The 10,000-nt window shown below is 44.6% G+C and overlaps 9 non-coding genes and 38 pseudogenes across 9 annotated transcripts; all 47 read right to left on the bottom strand.

Moving 5' to 3' along the window:
• LOC142127555 (5S ribosomal RNA) overlaps positions 1 to 89 on the bottom strand; it is a 119-nt pseudogene extending 30 nt beyond the window's left edge.
• Positions 90 to 170: 81 nt separating this feature from the next.
• On the bottom strand, positions 171 to 289 carry LOC142136521 (5S ribosomal RNA; annotated as a pseudogene).
• An 83-nt stretch (positions 290 to 372) lies between these two features.
• Positions 373 to 491, bottom strand: LOC142125435 (5S ribosomal RNA; annotated as a pseudogene).
• Positions 492 to 778: 287 nt separating this feature from the next.
• Positions 779 to 897, bottom strand: LOC142118671 (5S ribosomal RNA; annotated as a pseudogene).
• Positions 898 to 980: 83 nt separating this feature from the next.
• LOC142120460 (5S ribosomal RNA) lies at positions 981 to 1,099 on the bottom strand (annotated as a pseudogene).
• An 83-nt stretch (positions 1,100 to 1,182) lies between these two features.
• LOC142126124 (5S ribosomal RNA) lies at positions 1,183 to 1,301 on the bottom strand (annotated as a pseudogene).
• An 83-nt stretch (positions 1,302 to 1,384) lies between these two features.
• Positions 1,385 to 1,503, bottom strand: LOC142116065 (5S ribosomal RNA; annotated as a pseudogene).
• Positions 1,504 to 1,586: 83 nt separating this feature from the next.
• Positions 1,587 to 1,705, bottom strand: LOC142136718 (5S ribosomal RNA; annotated as a pseudogene).
• An 83-nt stretch (positions 1,706 to 1,788) lies between these two features.
• LOC142118003 (5S ribosomal RNA) lies at positions 1,789 to 1,907 on the bottom strand (annotated as a pseudogene).
• Positions 1,908 to 1,991: 84 nt separating this feature from the next.
• LOC142137352 (5S ribosomal RNA) lies at positions 1,992 to 2,110 on the bottom strand. The gene has a single exon (XR_012687993.1). It is a non-coding gene; the product is annotated as a 5S ribosomal RNA (ribosomal RNA).
• An 84-nt stretch (positions 2,111 to 2,194) lies between these two features.
• Positions 2,195 to 2,313, bottom strand: LOC142137270 (5S ribosomal RNA). Its single transcript, XR_012687912.1, has one exon. It is a non-coding gene; the product is annotated as a 5S ribosomal RNA (ribosomal RNA).
• An 84-nt stretch (positions 2,314 to 2,397) lies between these two features.
• LOC142137269 (5S ribosomal RNA) lies at positions 2,398 to 2,516 on the bottom strand. Its single transcript, XR_012687911.1, has one exon. It is a non-coding gene; the product is annotated as a 5S ribosomal RNA (ribosomal RNA).
• An 83-nt stretch (positions 2,517 to 2,599) lies between these two features.
• On the bottom strand, positions 2,600 to 2,718 carry LOC142123335 (5S ribosomal RNA; annotated as a pseudogene).
• Positions 2,719 to 2,801: 83 nt separating this feature from the next.
• LOC142130420 (5S ribosomal RNA) lies at positions 2,802 to 2,920 on the bottom strand (annotated as a pseudogene).
• An 83-nt stretch (positions 2,921 to 3,003) lies between these two features.
• LOC142120637 (5S ribosomal RNA) lies at positions 3,004 to 3,122 on the bottom strand (annotated as a pseudogene).
• Positions 3,123 to 3,206: 84 nt separating this feature from the next.
• Positions 3,207 to 3,325, bottom strand: LOC142136364 (5S ribosomal RNA; annotated as a pseudogene).
• An 83-nt stretch (positions 3,326 to 3,408) lies between these two features.
• On the bottom strand, positions 3,409 to 3,527 carry LOC142123280 (5S ribosomal RNA; annotated as a pseudogene).
• Positions 3,528 to 3,609: 82 nt separating this feature from the next.
• LOC142116594 (5S ribosomal RNA) lies at positions 3,610 to 3,728 on the bottom strand (annotated as a pseudogene).
• Positions 3,729 to 3,811: 83 nt separating this feature from the next.
• LOC142133708 (5S ribosomal RNA) lies at positions 3,812 to 3,930 on the bottom strand (annotated as a pseudogene).
• Positions 3,931 to 4,013: 83 nt separating this feature from the next.
• LOC142134082 (5S ribosomal RNA) lies at positions 4,014 to 4,132 on the bottom strand (annotated as a pseudogene).
• An 84-nt stretch (positions 4,133 to 4,216) lies between these two features.
• Positions 4,217 to 4,335, bottom strand: LOC142132568 (5S ribosomal RNA; annotated as a pseudogene).
• An 82-nt stretch (positions 4,336 to 4,417) lies between these two features.
• Positions 4,418 to 4,536, bottom strand: LOC142127433 (5S ribosomal RNA; annotated as a pseudogene).
• Positions 4,537 to 4,620: 84 nt separating this feature from the next.
• On the bottom strand, positions 4,621 to 4,739 carry LOC142136331 (5S ribosomal RNA; annotated as a pseudogene).
• Positions 4,740 to 4,822: 83 nt separating this feature from the next.
• Positions 4,823 to 4,941, bottom strand: LOC142136463 (5S ribosomal RNA; annotated as a pseudogene).
• Positions 4,942 to 5,226: 285 nt separating this feature from the next.
• Positions 5,227 to 5,345, bottom strand: LOC142115280 (5S ribosomal RNA). The gene has a single exon (XR_012682142.1). It is a non-coding gene; the product is annotated as a 5S ribosomal RNA (ribosomal RNA).
• Positions 5,346 to 5,428: 83 nt separating this feature from the next.
• On the bottom strand, positions 5,429 to 5,547 carry LOC142131868 (5S ribosomal RNA; annotated as a pseudogene).
• An 83-nt stretch (positions 5,548 to 5,630) lies between these two features.
• LOC142116021 (5S ribosomal RNA) lies at positions 5,631 to 5,749 on the bottom strand (annotated as a pseudogene).
• An 83-nt stretch (positions 5,750 to 5,832) lies between these two features.
• LOC142111853 (5S ribosomal RNA) lies at positions 5,833 to 5,951 on the bottom strand. The gene has a single exon (XR_012681014.1). It is a non-coding gene; the product is annotated as a 5S ribosomal RNA (ribosomal RNA).
• Positions 5,952 to 6,034: 83 nt separating this feature from the next.
• Positions 6,035 to 6,153, bottom strand: LOC142134072 (5S ribosomal RNA; annotated as a pseudogene).
• Positions 6,154 to 6,237: 84 nt separating this feature from the next.
• On the bottom strand, positions 6,238 to 6,356 carry LOC142136194 (5S ribosomal RNA; annotated as a pseudogene).
• An 84-nt stretch (positions 6,357 to 6,440) lies between these two features.
• On the bottom strand, positions 6,441 to 6,559 carry LOC142136877 (5S ribosomal RNA). Its single transcript, XR_012687548.1, has one exon. It is a non-coding gene; the product is annotated as a 5S ribosomal RNA (ribosomal RNA).
• An 83-nt stretch (positions 6,560 to 6,642) lies between these two features.
• Positions 6,643 to 6,761, bottom strand: LOC142111699 (5S ribosomal RNA). The gene has a single exon (XR_012680988.1). It is a non-coding gene; the product is annotated as a 5S ribosomal RNA (ribosomal RNA).
• Positions 6,762 to 6,845: 84 nt separating this feature from the next.
• On the bottom strand, positions 6,846 to 6,964 carry LOC142132271 (5S ribosomal RNA; annotated as a pseudogene).
• An 84-nt stretch (positions 6,965 to 7,048) lies between these two features.
• On the bottom strand, positions 7,049 to 7,167 carry LOC142135510 (5S ribosomal RNA; annotated as a pseudogene).
• Positions 7,168 to 7,251: 84 nt separating this feature from the next.
• Positions 7,252 to 7,370, bottom strand: LOC142126422 (5S ribosomal RNA; annotated as a pseudogene).
• Positions 7,371 to 7,453: 83 nt separating this feature from the next.
• On the bottom strand, positions 7,454 to 7,572 carry LOC142136680 (5S ribosomal RNA; annotated as a pseudogene).
• Positions 7,573 to 7,655: 83 nt separating this feature from the next.
• Positions 7,656 to 7,773, bottom strand: LOC142136841 (5S ribosomal RNA; annotated as a pseudogene).
• Positions 7,774 to 7,855: 82 nt separating this feature from the next.
• On the bottom strand, positions 7,856 to 7,974 carry LOC142135066 (5S ribosomal RNA; annotated as a pseudogene).
• An 83-nt stretch (positions 7,975 to 8,057) lies between these two features.
• On the bottom strand, positions 8,058 to 8,176 carry LOC142121686 (5S ribosomal RNA; annotated as a pseudogene).
• Positions 8,177 to 8,260: 84 nt separating this feature from the next.
• Positions 8,261 to 8,379, bottom strand: LOC142135488 (5S ribosomal RNA; annotated as a pseudogene).
• An 84-nt stretch (positions 8,380 to 8,463) lies between these two features.
• Positions 8,464 to 8,582, bottom strand: LOC142126411 (5S ribosomal RNA; annotated as a pseudogene).
• Positions 8,583 to 8,665: 83 nt separating this feature from the next.
• Positions 8,666 to 8,784, bottom strand: LOC142136679 (5S ribosomal RNA; annotated as a pseudogene).
• Positions 8,785 to 8,868: 84 nt separating this feature from the next.
• On the bottom strand, positions 8,869 to 8,986 carry LOC142136840 (5S ribosomal RNA; annotated as a pseudogene).
• Positions 8,987 to 9,272: 286 nt separating this feature from the next.
• LOC142122541 (5S ribosomal RNA) lies at positions 9,273 to 9,391 on the bottom strand. Its single transcript, XR_012684245.1, has one exon. It is a non-coding gene; the product is annotated as a 5S ribosomal RNA (ribosomal RNA).
• Positions 9,392 to 9,474: 83 nt separating this feature from the next.
• On the bottom strand, positions 9,475 to 9,593 carry LOC142135055 (5S ribosomal RNA; annotated as a pseudogene).
• An 83-nt stretch (positions 9,594 to 9,676) lies between these two features.
• On the bottom strand, positions 9,677 to 9,795 carry LOC142115998 (5S ribosomal RNA; annotated as a pseudogene).
• An 83-nt stretch (positions 9,796 to 9,878) lies between these two features.
• LOC142137302 (5S ribosomal RNA) lies at positions 9,879 to 9,997 on the bottom strand. The gene has a single exon (XR_012687943.1). It is a non-coding gene; the product is annotated as a 5S ribosomal RNA (ribosomal RNA).
• Between the last annotated feature and the right edge of the window lie 3 nt (positions 9,998 to 10,000).

Raw genomic sequence — 10,000 nt, 5'->3', positions numbered from 1 at the left:
TTCCCATCCAAGTACTAACCAGGCCCTACCCTGCTTAGCTTCCAAAATCAGATGAGATTGGGCTTGTTCAGGGGGGTGTGGCTATATTATTGGTTTCCTAATGACCTACATCTCTTATACATCTCAAAACCAGCATTGAAGGAAGCCGGAACAAGAGAAAATAAAAAAAAGGCCTACAGCTCCTGGTAGTCCCAGGTGGTCTCCCATTTAAATACTAACCAGGCCCGGCCCTGCTTAGCTTCAAAGATCAGACGAGATTGGGCTTGTTCAGGGTGCTGTGGCTGTAGATATTGATTTCCTAATGACCTACATCTCTTATACATCTCAAAACCAGCATTGAAGGAAGCCGGAAAGGGAGAAAATAAAAAAAAAGGCCTACAGCACCTGGTATTCCTAGTTGGTCTTCCATCCAAGTACTAACCAGGCCCGACCCTGCTTAGCTTCCAAGATCACATGAGATTGGGCTTGTTCAGGGGGGTGTGGCTATAGTATTGGTTTCCTCATGACCTACATCTCTTATACATCTCAAAACCAGCTTCGAAGGAAGCCGAAACAAGAGAAAATAAAAAAAAAGTCCTACAGCATCTGGTAATCCCAGATGGTCTCCTATCCAAGTACTAACCAGGCCCGGCCAATGCTTAGCTTCCAAGATCAGACAAGATTGGGCTTGTTCAGTGTGGTGTGGCTGTAGGTATTAGTTCCCTAATGACCTACATCTCTTATACATCTCAAAACCAGCATTGAAGAAAGTCGGAACAAGAGAAAAAAAAAAAAAAGAGGCCTACAGCACCTGGTATTCCCAGGTGGTCTCCCATCCAACTACTAACCAGGCCCAGCCCTTCTTAGCTTCCAAGATCAGATGAGAATGGGCTTGTTCAGGGTGGTTTGGCTGTAGGTATTGGTTTCCTACTGACCTACATCTCTTATACATCTCAAAACCAGCTATGAAGGAAGTCGGAACAAGAGAAAATTAAAAAAAAGGCCTACAGCACCTGGTATTCCCAGGTGGTCTCCCATCCAAGTACTAACCAGGCCCAGCACTGCTTAGCTTCCAAGATCAGACAAGATTGGGCTTGTTCAGGAGGGTGTGGCTGTAGGTATTGATTTCCTAATGACCTACATCTCTTATACATCTCAAAACCAGCATTGAAGGAAGCCGGAACAAGAGAAAATAAAAAAAAAGGCCTACAGCACCTGGTATTCATAGGTGGTTTTCCATCCAAGTACTAACCAGGCCCGGCCCTGCTTAGATTCCAAGATCAGACGAGACTGTGCTTGTTCAGGGTGGTGTGGCTGTAGGTATTGGTTTCTTAATGACCTACATCTCTTATACATCTCAAAACCAGCATTGAAGGAAGCCGGAACAAGAGAAAATAAAAAAAAAGGCCTACAGCACCTGGTATTCCCAGTTGGCCTCCCATTTAAGTACTAACCAGGCCCCGCCCTGCTTAGCTTCCAAGATCAGACGAGATTGGGCTTGTTCAGGGTGGTGTGGCTGTAGGTATTGGTTTCATAATGACCTACATCTCTTATACATCTCAAAACCAGCATTGAAGGAAGCCGGAACAAGAGAAAATAAAAAAAAAGGCCTACAGCACCTGGTATTTCTAGGTGGTTTCCCATCCAAGTACTAACCAGGCCCGACCCTGCTTAGCTTCTAAAATCAGATGAGATTGGGCCTGTTCAGTGGGGTTTGGCTATATTATTTGTTTCCTAATGACCTACATCTCTCATACATCTCAAAACCAGCTTCGAAGGAAGCCGGAACAAGAGAAAATAAAAAAAAAAGTACTACAGCACCTGGTATTCCCAGGTGGTCTCCCATCCAAGTACTAACCAGGCCCAGCCCTGCTTAGCTTCCAAGATCAGACAAGATTGGGCTTGTTCAGGAGGGTGTGGCTGTAGGTATTGATTTCCTAATGACCTACATCTCTTATACATCTCAAAACCAGCTTCGAAGGAAGCCGGAACAAGAGAAAATAAAAAAAAAAGTACTACAGCACCTGGTATTCCCAGGTGGTCTCCCATCCAAGTACTAACCAGGCCCAGCCCTGCTTAGCTTCCAAGATCAGACGAGATTGGGCTTGTTCAGGAGGGTGTGGCTGTAGGTATTGATTTCCTACTGACCTACATCTCTTATACATCTCAAAACCAGCATTGAAGGAAGCCGGAACAAGAGAAAATAAAAAAAAATGGCCTACAGCACCTGGTATTCCCAGGTGGTCTCCCATCCAAGTACTAACCAGGCCCGGCCCTGCTTAGATTCCAAGATCAGACGAGACTGTGCTTGTTCAGGGTGGTGTGGCTGTAGGTATTGGTTTCTTAATGACCTACATCTCTTATACATCTCAAAACCAGCATTGAAGGAAGCCGGAACAAGAGAAAATAAAAAAAAATGGCCTACAGCACCTGGTATTCCCAGGTGGTCTCCCATCCAAGTACTAACCAGGCCCGGCCCTGCTTAGATTCCAAGATCAGACGAGACTGTGCTTGTTCAGGGTGGTGTGGCTGTAGGTATTGGTTTCTTAATGACCTACATCTCTTATACATCTCAAAACCAGCATTGAAGGAAGTCGGAACAAGAGAAAATTAAAAAAAAGGCCTGCAGCACCTGGTATTCCCAGGTGGTCTCCCATCCAAGTACTAACCAGGCCCAGCCCTGCTTAGCTTCCAAGATCAGACGAGATCGGGCTTGTTCAGTGTGCTGTGGCTGTAGGTATTGATTTCCTAATGACCTACATCTCTTATACATCTCAAAACCAGCATTGAAGGAAGCCGGAACAAGAGAAAATTAAAAAAAAGGCCTACAGCACCTTGTATTCATAGGTGGTTTTCCATCCAAGTACTAACCAGGCCCGACCCTGCTTAGCTTCCAAGATCAGACGAGATTGGGCTTGTTCAGGGTGGTGCGGCTGTAGGTATTGGTTTCCTAATGACCTACATCTCTTATACATCTCAAAACCAGCATTGAAGGAAGCCGGAACAAGAGAAAATAAAAAAAAAGGCCTACAGCACCTGGTATTCCCAGGTGGTCTCCCATCCAAGTACTAACCAGGCCCGGCACTGCTTACCTTTCAAGATCAGACAAGATTGGGTTTATTCAGGGTGGTGTGGCTGTAGGTATTGGTATCCTAATGACCTACATCTCTTATACATCTCAAAACCCGCATTGTAGTAGGCCAGAACAAGAGAAAATAAAAAAAAATGGCCTACAGCACCTGGTATTTCCAAGTGGTCTCCCATCCAAGTACTAACCAGGCCCGGCCCTGCTAAGCTTCTAAGATCAGACGAGATTGGGCTTGTTCAGCGTGCTGTGGCTGTAGATATTGATTTCCATATGACCTACATCTCTTATACATCTGAAAACCAGCATTGAAGGAAGCCGGAACAAGAAAAAATAAAAAAAAAGTCCAACAGCATCTGGTATTCCCAGGTGGTCTCCCATCCAAGTACTAATCAGGCCCGGCCCTGCTTAGCTTCCAAGATCTAACGAGATTGGGCTTGGTCAGGGTGGTGTGGCTGTGGGTATTGGTTTCCTAATGACCTACATCTCTTATACATCTCAAAACCAGCATTGAAGGAAGTCGGAACAAGAGAAAATAAAAAAAAGGCCTACAGCACCTGGTATTCCCAGGTGGTCTCCCATCCAAGTACTAACCAGGCTCAGCCCTTCTTAGCTTCCAAGATCAGATGAGATTGGGCTTGTTCAGAGTGGTTTGGCTGTAGGTATTGGTTTCCTACTGACCTACATCTCTTATACATCTCAAAACCAGCATTGAAGGAAGCCGGAACAAGAGAAAATAAAAAAAAAGGCCTACAGCACCTGGTATTCCTAGGTGGTTTCCCATCCAAGTACTAACCAGGCCCGACCCTGCTTAGCTTCCAAAATCAGATTAGATTGGGCTTGTTCAGGGGGGTGTGGCTATATTATTGGTTTAATAATGACCTACATCTCTTATACATCTCAAAACCAGCTTCGAAGTAAGCCGGAACAAGAGAAAATAAAAAAAAAAGTCCTACAGCACCTGGTATTCCCAGGTGGTTTCCTATCCAAGTACTAACCAGGCCCGGCCCTGCTTACTTTTCAAGATCAGACGAGATTGCGCTTATTCAGGGTGGTGTGGCTGTGGTTATTGGTTTCCTAATGACCTACATCTCTTATATATCTCAAAACCAGCATTGAAGTAAGCCGGAACAAGAGAAAATAAAAAAATATTGCCTACAGCACCTGGTATTCCTAGGTGGTTTCCCATCCAAGTACAAACCAGGCCCAACCCTGCTTAGCTTCCAAAATCAGATGAGATTGGGCTTCTTCAGGGGGGTGTGGCTATATTATTGGTTTCCTAATGACCTACATCTCTTATACATCTCAAAACCAGCATTGAAGGAAGCCGGAACAAGAGAAAATAAAAAAAAAGGCCTACAGCACCTGGTATTCCTAGTTGGTCTCCTATCCAAGTACTAACCAGGCCCAGCCCTGCTTACCTTTCAAGATCAGATGAGATTGCGCTTATTCAGGGTGGATTGGCTGTAGGTATTGGTTTCCTACTGACCTACATCTCTTATACATCTCAAAACCAGCATTGAAGGAAGCCGGAACAAGAGAAAATTAAAAAAAAAGTCCTACAGCACCTGGTATTCCCAGGTGGTTTCCTATCCAAGTACTAACCAGGCCCGACCCTGCTTAGCTTCTAAAATCAGATGAGATTGGGCCTGTTCAGTGGGGTTTGGCTATATTATTGGTTTCCTAATCACCTACATCTCTCATACATCTCAAAACCAGCTTCGAAGGAAGCCGGAACAAGAGAAAATAAAAAAAAAAGGCCTACAGCATCTGGTATTCCCAGGTGGTCTCCTATCCAAGTACTAACCAGGCACGACCCTGCTTAGCTTCCAAAATCAGACGAGATTGGGCTTGTTCAGGAGGGTGTGGCTATAGTATTTGTTTTCAAATGACCTACATCTCTTATACATCTCAGAACCAGCTTCGAAGGAAGCCGGAACAAGAGAAAATAAAAAAAAAAGTACTACAACATCTGGTATTCCCAGGTGGTCTTCTATCCAAGTACTAACCATGCCTGGCCCTGCTTACCTTTCAAAATCAGACGAGATTGGGCTTATTCAGGGTGGTGTGTCTGTAGGTATTGGTTTCATAATGACCTACATCTCTTATACATCTCAAAACCAGCATTGAAGGAAGCCGGAACAAGAGAAAATAAAAAAAAAGGCCTACAGCACCTGGTATTCCCAGGTGGCCTCCCATCCAAGTACTAACCAGGCCCGGCCCTGCTTAGCTTCCAAGATCAGATGAGATTGGGCTTGTTCAGGGTGGTGTGGCTGTAGGTATTGGTTTACTAATGACCTACATTTCTTATACATCTCAAAACCAGCATTGAAGGAAGCCGGAACAAGAGAAAATAAAAAAAAGGGCCTACAGCACCTGGTATTCCTAGGTGGTTTCCCATCCAAGTACTAACCAGGCCCAACCCTGCTTAGCTTCTAAAATCAGATGAGATTGGGCGTGTTCAGTGGGGTTTGGCTATATTATTGATTTCCTAATGACCTACATCTCTTATACATCTCAAAACCAGCTTCGAAGGAAGCCGGAACAAGAGAAAATAAAAAAAAAAGTCCTACAGCATCTGGTATTCCCAGGTGGTCTCCTATCCAAGTACTAACCAGGCCCAGCCCTGCTTAGCTTCCAAGATCAGACGAGATTGGGCTTGTTCAGGGTGGTGTGGCTGTAGGTATTGGTTCCCTAATGACCTACATCTCTTATACATCTCAAAACCAGCATTGAAGGAAGTCGGAACAAGAGAAAATAAAAAAAATGGCCTACAGCACCTGGTATTCCCAGGTGGTCTCCCATCCAAGTACTAAACAGGCCCAGCCCTGCTTAGCTTCCAAGATCAGATGAGATTGGGCTTGTTCAGGGTGGTGTGGCTGTAGGTATTGTTTTCCTAATGACCTACATCTCTTATACATCTCAAAACCAGCATTGAAGGAAGTCGGAACAAGAGAAAATAAAAAAAAAGGCCTACAGCACCTGGTATTCCCAGGTGGTCTCCCATCCAAGTACTAACCAGGCCCGGCACTGCTTAGCTTCAAAGATCAATCGAGATTGGGCTTGTTCAGGGTGCTGTGGCTGTAGATATAGATTTCCTTATGACCTACATCTCTTATACATCTCAAAACCAGCATTGAAGGAAGCCGGAACAAGAGAAAATAAAAAAAAAAGTCCTACAGCATCTGGTATTCCCAGGTGGTCTCCTATCCAAGTACTAACCAGGCCTGGCCCTGCTTACCTTTCAAGATCAGACGAGATTGGGCTTATTCAGGGTGGTGTGTCTGTAGGTATTGGTTTCCTAATGACCTACATCTCTTATACATCTCAAAACCAGCATTGAAGGAAGCCAGAACAAGAGAAAATAAAAAAAAATGGCTTACAGCACCTGGTATTCCCAGGTGGTCTCCCATCCAAGTACTAACCAGGCCCAGCCCTGCTTAGCTTCCAAGATCAGACGAGATTGGGCTTGTTCAGGGTGGTGTGGCTGCAGGTATTGGTTTCCTAATGACCTACATCTCTTATACATCTCAAAACCAGCATTGAAGGAAGTCGGAACAAGAGAAAATAAAAAAAATGGCCTACAGCACCTGGTATTCCCAGGTGGTCTCCCATCCAAGTACTAACCAGGCCCAGACCTGCTTAGTTTCCAAGATCAGAAGAGATTGGGCTTGTTCAGGGTGGTGTGGCTGTAGGTATTGGTTTCTTAATGACCTACATCTCTTATACATCTCAAAACCAGCATTGAAGGAAGCCGGAACAAGAGAAAATAAAAAAAAAAGTCCTACAGCATCTGGTATTCCCAGGTGGTCTCCTATCCAAGTACTAACCAGGCCTGGCCCTGCTTACCTTTCAAGATCAGACGAGATTGGGCTTATTCAGGGTGGTGTGGCTGTAGGTATTGGTTTCCTAATGACCTACATCTCTTATACATCTCAAAACCAGCATTGAAGTAAGCCGGAACAAGAGAAAATAAAAAAAAATTGCCTACAGCACCTGGTATTCCCAAGTGGTCTCCCATCCAAGTACTAACCAGACCCGGTGCTGCTTAGCTTCCAAGATCAAACGATATTGGGCTTGTTCAGGGTGGTGTGGCTGTAGGTATTGGTATCCTAATGACCTACATCTCTTATACATCTCAAAACCCGCATTGAAGTAGGCCGGAACAAGAGAAAATTAAAAAAAATTGCCTACAGCACCTGGTATTCCCAGGTGGTCTCCCATCCTACTAGTAACCAGGCCCAGCCCTTCTTAGCTTCCAAGATCAGATGAGAATGGGCTTGTTCAGGGTGGTTTGGCTGTAGGTATTGGTTTCCTACTGACGTACATCTCTTATACATCTCAAAACCAGCATTGAAGGAACTCGGAACAAGAGAAAATAAAAAAAAAAGCCTACAGCACCTGGTATTCCCAGGTAGTCTCAAATCCAAGTTCTAACCAGGCCCAGCCCTGCTTAGCTTCCAAGATCAGACGAGATCGGGCTTGTTCAGTGTGCTGTGGCTGTAGGTTTTGATTTACTAATGACCTACATCTCTTATACATCTCAAAACCAGCATTGAAGGAAGCCGGAACAAGAGAAAATAAAAAAAAAGGCCTACAGCACCTGGTATTCATAGGTGGTTTTCCATCCAAGTACTAACCAGGCCAACCCTGCTTATCTTCTAAGATCAGACGAGATTGGGCTTGTTCAGGAGGGTGTGGCTATAGTATTTGTTTTCTAATGACCTACATCTCTTATACATCTCAAAACCAGCTTCGAAGGAAGCCGGAACAAGAGAAAATAAAAAAAAGGGCCTACAGCACCTGGTATTCCTAGGTGGTTTCCCATCCAAGTACTAACCAGGCCCGACCCTGCTTAGCTGCTAAAATCAGATGAGATTGGGCGTGTTCAGTGGGGTTTGGCTATATTATTGGTTTCCTAATGACCTACATCTCTTATACATCTCAAAACCAGCTTCGAAGGAAGCCGGAACAAGAGAAAATAAAAAAAAAAGTCCTACAGCATCTGGTATTCCCAGGTGGTCTCCTATCCAAGTACTAACCAGGCCCAGCCTTGCTTAGCTTCCAAGATCAGACGAGATTGGGCTTGTTCAGGGTGGTGTGGCTGTAGGTATTGGTTCCCTAATGACCTACATCTCTTATACATCTCAAAACCAGCATTGAAGGAAGTCGGAACAAGAGAAAATAAAAAAAAATTGCCTACAGCACCTGGTATTCCCAAGTGGTCTCCCATCCAAGTACTAACCAGACCCGGTGCTGCTTAGCTTCCAAGATCAAACGATATTGGGCTTGTTCAGGGTGGTGTGGCTGTAGGTATTGGTATCCTAATGACCTACATCTCTTATACATCTCAAAACCCGCATTGAAGTAGGCCGGAACAAGAGAAAATTAAAAAAAATTGCCTACAGCACCTGGTATTCCCAGGTGGTCTCCCATCCTACTAGTAACCAGGCCCAGCCCTTCTTAGCTTCCAAGATCAGATGAGAATGGGCTTGTTCAGGGTGGTTTGGCTGTAGGTATTGGTTTCCTACTGACGTACATCTCTTATACATCTCAAAACCAGCATTGAAGGAACTCGGAACAAGAGAAAATAAAAAAAAAAGCCTACAGCACCTGGTATTCCCAGGTAGTCTCAAATCCAAGTTCTAACCAGGCCCAGCCCTGCTTAGCTTCCAAGATCAGACGAGATCGGGCTTGTTCAGTGTGCTGTGGCTGTAGGTTTTGATTTACTAATGACCTACATCTCTTATACATCTCAAAACCAGCATTGAAGGAAGCCGGAACAAGAGAAAATAAAAAAAAAAGGCCTACAGCACCTGGTATTCATAGGTGGTTTTCCATCCAAGTACTAACCAGGCCAACCCTGCTTATCTTCTAAGATCAGACGAGATTGGGCTTGTTCAGGAGGGTGTGGCTATAGTATTTGTTTTCTAATGACCTACATCTCTTATACATCTCAAAACCAGCTTCGAAGGAAGCCGGAACAAGAGAAAATAAAAAAAAAAGTACTACAACATCTGGTATTCCCAGGTGGTCTTCTATCCAAGTACTAACCATGCCTGGCCCTGCTTACCTTTCAAAATCAGACGAGATTGGGCTTATTCAGGGTGGTGTGTCTGTAGGTATTGGTTTCATAATGACCTACATCTCTTATACATCTCAAAACCAGCATTGAAGGAAGCCGGAACAAGAGAAAATTAAAAAAAAAGGCCTACAGCACCTGGTATTCCCAGGTGGCCTCCCATCCAAGTACTAACCAGGCCCGGCCCTGCTTAGCTTCCAAGATCAGATGAGATTGGGCTTGTTCAGGGTGGTGTGGCTGTAGGCATTGGTTTACTAATGACCTACATTTCTTATACATCTCAAAACCAGCATTGAAGGAAGCCGGAACAAGAGAAAATAAAAAAAAGGGCCTACAGCACCTGGTATTCCTAGGTGGTTTCCCATCCAAGTACTAACCAGGCCCGACCCTGCTTAGCTGCTAAAATCAGATGAGATTGGGCGTGTTCAGTGGGGTTTGGCTATATTATTGGTTTCCTAATGACCTACATCTCTTATACATCTCAAAACCAGCTTCGAAGGAAGCCGGAACAAGAGAAAATAAAAAAAAAAGTCCTACAGCATCTGGTATTCCCAGGTGGTCTCCTATCCAAGTACTAACCAGGCCCAGCCCTGCTTAGCTTCCAAGATCAGACGAGATTGGGCTTGTTCAGGGTGGTGTGGCTGTAGGTATTGGTTCCCTAATGACCTACATCTCTTATACATCTCAAAACCAGCATTGAAGGAAGTCGGAACAAGAGAAAATAAAAAAAATGGCCTACAGCACCTGGTATTCCCAGGTGGTCTCCCATCCAAGTACTACACAGGCCCAGCCCTGCTTAGCTTCCAAGATCAGATGAGATTGGGCTTGTTCAGGGTGGTGTGGCTGTAGGTATT

This window comes from Mixophyes fleayi, chromosome 1 (genome assembly GCF_038048845.1).
Source record: "Mixophyes fleayi isolate aMixFle1 chromosome 1, aMixFle1.hap1, whole genome shotgun sequence".
Lineage (NCBI taxonomy): Eukaryota > Metazoa > Chordata > Amphibia > Anura > Limnodynastidae > Mixophyes > Mixophyes fleayi.
This window is presented reverse-complemented; position numbering and strand designations above follow the sequence as displayed.